The following is a 6,907-nucleotide window of genomic DNA, read 5'->3' on the forward strand; positions in this document are numbered from 1 at the left end:
AATTTTCCCCTTCCACTCCTCTCAGCTTCTGGTTGAACAATACTTTTTTAAAAATTATGTTTGTTTCCTTATCTGAAATTTGAAAATGTCCTCTTGATCTTCTGCACAGTAATGTCAAAAGAGTACTAGTTTTTAAATATGAAGGTACAATTGCCAGAACTTGTTTTTCTATCATTTTTACTGTTCTATGACTACATGATATAAGAAATGGGAATTAAGATTCTAAGTTGAGGCCAGGCGCGGTGGCTCATGCCTGTAATCCAGGACTTTGGGAGGCCAAGGCGGGCAGATCACGAGGTCAGGAGATCGAGACCATCCTGGCTAACATGGTGAAACCCCATCTCTATTAAAAATACAAAAAATTAGCCAGGTGTGGTGGAGGGCGCCTGTAGTCCCAGCTGCTCAGGAGGCTGAGGCAGGAGAATGGTGTGAACCTGGGAAGCGGAGCTTGCAGTGAGCCGAGATTGCACCACTGCACTCCAGCCTGGGTGACAGAGCCAGACTCCATCTCGATTTAAAAAAAAAAAAAAAAAAAAAAAAAAAAAAAAGAATCTTTTTTAACTTGAAAAAAGGGTTTTTATTAGAATCTTGACTTGCTGTGGTTACAATGGTTTTTGATCTACTGAAATAATTTATGACTATGATGGTTAAATTTAGGTGTCAATTTCACTGAATTAAAGGCTTTACCAGGTAGTGGAGTATGTCTATGAAGGTGTTTCAGAAGAGACTGGCATTTGAATCGGTGAACTGAGGAAGGAAGATCTGCCCTCACCATGGATGCACACCATTTAGTCAACTGAGGACCAGGATCGAAAAAAAAAAAAGCAGAGGAAAGACCAATTTGCCCACTTTCTCTTCTAGAGCCAGGACAGCCTTTTTCTCCTGTCTATGGACATCAGATCTCCAGGCCTTTGACCTCTGAGACTTGCCCCAACAGCCCAGTGAGTTCCCAGGCATTCAACTTTGAATGGAGAGTTACACCATGGGCTTCCCTGGTTCTAAGGCCTGTGGACTTAGACTGAGACATGCTATGGGCCTTCCTGGGTCTCCAGCTTGCAGACATCCTATCATGGACTTGACAGCCTCTGTAATCACATAAACCAATTCCCCTAATAAATCCTCTCTCATCTATCTATCTATCTATCTATATCTATCTACTTACCTACCTATCTATCTACAGGCATAACTCGGAGATATTAGGGGTTCAGTTTCAGGCTACTACAATAAAACAAGTATCATCATAAAACAAGCCACACAATTTTTTTGGTTTATCAGTGCCTATAAAAGTTATGTTTACACTGTACTGTAGTCTATTAATTGTGCAATGGCATTATGTCTAAAAAACAATTTACAGGCCTTTTAAATTAAAAATGAAAAAACAATTAACAATAGTTTATTACTAAAAAATGCTAATGCTCATCTGAGCTTTCACCGAGTTGTAATCTTTTTGTTGGTAGAGAGGGTCTTGCCTCGCTGTTGATGGCTGCTGACTAATCAGAGACGGATGCTGAAAGTTGAAGTAGCTGTGAAAATTTCTTAAAACAAGACAAAAGTTTGCTGCACTGACGGATTCTCCCATTCACGAAATGTTTCTCTGTAGCATGTGATGCAGTTTGATAGCATTTTACCCACAGTAGAACTTCTTTCAAAATTGAAGTCAATCCTCTCAAACCCCACCACTGTTTTACTACTAAGTTTATGGAATATTCTAAATCCTTTGTTGGCATTTCAACAACATTCACAACATCTTCACCAGAAGTAGATTTCATCTCAAGAAACCACTCTCTTTGCTCATCCATAATAAGCAAGTCCTCATCCATTCAAGTTTAAGTTTTATCATGAGATTGCAGCAATTCAGTCACATCTTCAGGCTCCACTTCTAATTCTAGTTTTCTATTTCCACCACATTTTTTCAGTTGACACTTTCTCCGTTGAAGTCTTGAACCCCTCAAAGTCATCCACAAGGATTGGAATCAACTTCTTCCAACCCGCTGTTCATGTTGGTATTTGGACCTCCTCCCATGAATCATGAATGTTCTTAATGGTATCTAGAATGGTGAATCCTTTCCAGAAGGTTTTCCACTTACTTTCCCCAGATTTGTTAGAATAACCACTATCTAGAGCAGCTATAGCCTTACAAAATTTATTTCTTAAATAAGACTTGAAAATCTAAATTACTCCTTGATCCATGGGCTACAGAATGGATGCTGTGTTTGCAGTCATGAAAATAATATTAATCTTATCATACATTTCCATCAGAGCTGTTGGATGACCAGGTACCTTGTCAATGATCAGTAATATATATATTTATTTTTTTTTTTTGGAGGCAGAGTCTCGCTTTGTCCCCCAGGCTGGAGTGCAATGGCACAATTTCGGCTCACTACAAGCTCCACCTCCTGGGTTCATGCCATTTTCCTGCCTCAGCCTCCCGAGTAGCTGGGGCTACAGGTGCCCACCACCACACCTGGCTAATTTTTTGTATTTTATTAGAGACGGGGTTTCACCGTGTTAGCCAGGATGATCTCGATCTCCTGACGTCGTGATCCACCCGCCTCGGCCTGCCAAAGTGCTGGGATTACAGGCGTGAGCCACCGTGCCTGGCCAATGAGCAGTAATATTTTGAGAAGTAGGTCTCAACAGTCAGCTTCAAATATCCAGTAAGCCATGCTGTAAGCAGATGTGTTGCATCCAGGCTTTGCTGTTCCATTTATAGAGCATAAGCAGATTACATGTAGCATAATTCTTAAGGGCCCTAGGATTTTCAAAGTGGTAAACAAGCATTGGTTTCACCTTAAAGCTATCAACTATATTAGCCACTAACAAGAGAGTCAACTTGTCCTTTGAAACTTTGAAGCCAGGCATTGGTTTCCCCTATCTAGCTATAAAAGTCCTAGATGGCATATTCTTACAATAGAAGCCTGTTTTGTCTACATTGAGAATCTATTGTTCAGTGTAGCCACCTTCACCAATTATCTTAACTAGATCTTTGCAGGATAACCTGCTGCAGAATCTCCATCACCACTTGCTGCTTCACCTCTCACTTTTATGTTATGAAGATGGCTTTTTCCCTTAAGCTTCATGAACAAACCTCTGCCAGCTTCAACCTTTTCTTCTGCAGCTTCCTCACCTCTCTCAGGCTTCAAAGACTTGAAGACAGTTAAGGCCTTGTTTTGGATTAGACTTTGGCTTAAGGAAGTGTTGTGGCTGGTCTGGTCTTCCATTCAGATCAATAAAACTTTCTCCATAGCAGCAACAAGGCTGTTTGTCTTTCTTATCATTCATGTAATTCACTGGAGTAGCACTTTTAATCTCCTTCAAGAATGTTTTCTTTTCATGCACAATTTGGCTAACTGTTGGACACAAATGGCCTCATTTTAAGCCTATCTCTTGGCCTGTCTCAGCTTTCCACATGCCTTCCTCACTAAGCATAATCATTTTTAGCTTTTGATTTAAAGTAGGAGATGTGTGACTTTTCCTTTCATTTGAACACTGAGAAGCCATTGTAGGGTTATTTTTTTTTTTATTATTATTATACTTTAAGTTCTAGGGTACATGTGCATAACGTGCAGGTTTGTTACATATGTATACTTATGCCATGTTGGTGTGCTGCACCCATCAACTCGTCAGCACCCATCAATTCATCATTTATATCATGTATAACTCCCCAATGCAATCCCTCCCTCCTCCCCCCTCCCCCCTCCCCATGATAGGCCCCAGTGCGTGATGTTCCCCTTCCCGAGTCCAAGTGATCTCATTGTTCAGTTCCCACCTATGAGTGAGAACATGCGGTGTTTGGTTTTCTGTTCTTGTGATAGTTTGCTAAGAATGATGGTTTCCAGCTGCATCCATGTCCCTACAAAGGACGCAAACTCATCCTTTTTTATGGCTGCATAGTATTCCATGGTGTATATGTGCCACATTTTCTTAATCCAGTCTGTCACAGATGGACATTTGGGTTGATTCCAAGTCTTTGCTATTGTGAATAGTGCCGCAATAAACATACGTGTACATGTGTCTTTGTAGTAGAATAATTTATAATCCTTTGGGTATATACCCAGTAGTGGGATGGCTGGGTCATATGGTACATCTAGTTCTAGATCCTTGAGGAATTGCCATACTGTTTTCCATAATGGTTGAACTAGTTTACAATCCCACCAACAGTGTAAAAGTGTTCCTATTTCTCCACATCCTCTCCAACACCTGTTGTTTCCTGACTTCTTAATGATTGCCATTCTAACTGGTGTGAGATGGTATCTCATTGTGGTTTTGATTTGCATTTCTCTGATGGCGAGTGATGATGAGCATTTTTTCATGTGTCTGTTGGCTGTATGAATATCTTCTTTTGAGAAATGTCTGTTCATATCCTTTCCCCACTTTTTGATGGGGTTGTTTGTTTTTTTCTCGTATATTTGTTTGAGTTCTTTGTAGATTCTGGATATTAGCCCTTTGTCAGATGAGTAGGTTGCAAAAATTTTCTCCCATTCTGTAGGTTGCCTGTTCACTCTGATGGTAGTTTCTTTTGCTGTGCAAAAGCTCTTTAGTTTAATTAGATCCCATTTGTCAATTTTTGCTTTTGCTGCCGTTGCTTTTGGTGTTTTAGACATGAAGTCCTTGCCCATGCCTATGTCCTGAATGGTACTACCTAGATTTTCTTCTAGGGTTTTTATGGTATTAGGTCTAACATTTAAGTCTCTAATCCATCTTGAATTAATCTTCGTATAAGGGGTAAGGAAAGGATCCAGTTTCAGCTTTCTACTTATGGCTAGCCAATTTTCCCAGCACCATTTATTAAATAGGGAATCCTTTCCCCATTTCTTGTTTCTCTCAGGTTTGTCAAAGATCAGATGGCTGTAGATGTGCCGTATTATTTCTGAGGACTCTGTTCTGTTCCATTGGTCTATATCTCTGTTTTGGTACCAGTACCATGCTGTTTTGGTTACTGTAGCCTTGTAGTATAGTTTGAAGTCAGGTAGCGTGACGCCTCCAGCTTTGTCCTTTTGACTTATATCACCACTGACCCCACAGAAATACAAACTACCATCAGAGAATACTATAAACGCCTCTACGCAAATCAACTAGAAAATCTAGAAGAAATGGATAATTTCCTGGACACTTACACTCTCCCAAGGCTAAACCAGGAAGAAGTTGAATCCCTGAATAGACCAATAGCAGGCTCTGAAATTGAGGCAACAATTAATAGCCTACCCACCAAAAAAAGTCCAGGACCAGATGGATTCACAGCTGAATTCTACCAGAGGTACAAGGAGGAGCTGGTACCATTCCTTCTGAAACTATTCCAATCAATAGAAAAAGAGGGAATCCTCCCTAACTCATTTTATGAGGCCAACATCATCCTGATACCAAAGCCTGGCAGAGACACAACAAAAAAAGAGAATTTTAGACCAATATCCCTGATGAACATTGATGCAAAAATTCTCAATAAAATACTGGCAAACCGGATTCAGCAGCACATCAAAAAGCTTATCCACCATGATCAAGTGGGCTTCATCCCTGTAGGGTTATTAACTGACCTAATTTCAACACCACAGTGTCTCCAGAAATAGGGAGGGCTGAAGAGAGAAAGGTGAAGGGACAGCTGGTTAGTGGAGCAATCAGAACACACAGTGGTTATAGTTTAAGTTCATTTATAGATCACAGATCACTATAACAGATACGATAGTAATAAAAACATTGGAAATATTGTGAGAATTACCAAAATGTGATGAAAAGACACAAAGTGAGCATATGCTGTTTGAAAAATGGTGCCAATAGACTTGTTCAACACAGGGGTGGCACAAACCTTCAATTTGTAAAAAAAAAAAAAAAAAAAAAAAAAAAAAAAAAAAAAAACCTCAATATCTGCTCTCTGCAAAGCACAGTAAAAGAAGGTATCCATATATATAGATATATAAATATGAATATCCTATTGGTTCCATTTCTCTGAAGAACCCTAATTCAAGGATTTTACATTTCCTTATGGAAAAAATATGTCAACACTTGCATACTTCAATTAAAACCCTTCAAAGTGCAAACCCAGGGCATTAAGAAAGTAAACACAGAAGCCTGACTCTGGAGAGAGGAGTAACATTGGAAGCTACAGATACAGGGAATGTTTTGCACTTATCCCATTTGTATTTGTTTTTTTTTCTGAAACTTGCTCACTGTTAAATCAAAGATGGGGAAAGGACAGTGGGAAATGATACAGTGGAGCTTAATGGTCGAAAGCAGTGTGTCTTTGGGCTTTTGGTTACCCACTTCTGCTTCGTTAATATAAATATGCACAGAACAGTGCTCTGATCTTTTCACATTTCCACAAGACCACTTTGCATATTTCTCATTTGAAAAATAAATTGGAGTAACTATGCTAACCGAATGAGAACTAAAAGATCAATTCCAGTAAAAAGGCATTCATATCGGCGCAGTAATAGAAATGCTTTTAAATGCATTAGGAAGATGGTGATCTTCTAAACTGTAATGTCTTTGTAACCTAACCTTACTCAGCATTCTGCATTTAAATTGTATTTTTAAATAGAAATCAGAAATTTAAACCATTTCTACCATCTTGCACCTGCTCCTGTGATTAAATTCTTAATTCATTCCAGGAAGCATATTAAATCATATTACCAATGCTACTTCACTTGTGTACATGGAAAATCAATGAAGCAGCCATTTTTAAGTTTCAGCTCTGCTGCTTTCAGGTGCTCTGTTTTCTTTGGGTGGATCTCTTCCTTCCCACACGCCCTGTCAGTTTTCACTTATTTGAAATTTCATCAAGCTCCTAGTATTTTAACTGGTACATCCTTAGCTGGGTCCTAAAGTTCAAATGATCCTTTATATGCAAAAATGTAACCAAATTTCAATGAAAGTGCATATTGTCCAAATATATTTTCCAAACAGGCTCCAACAC

This window comes from Rhinopithecus roxellana, chromosome 10 (assembly GCF_007565055.1).
Source record: "Rhinopithecus roxellana isolate Shanxi Qingling chromosome 10, ASM756505v1, whole genome shotgun sequence".
In the NCBI taxonomy this organism is placed as follows: domain Eukaryota; kingdom Metazoa; phylum Chordata; class Mammalia; order Primates; family Cercopithecidae; genus Rhinopithecus; species Rhinopithecus roxellana.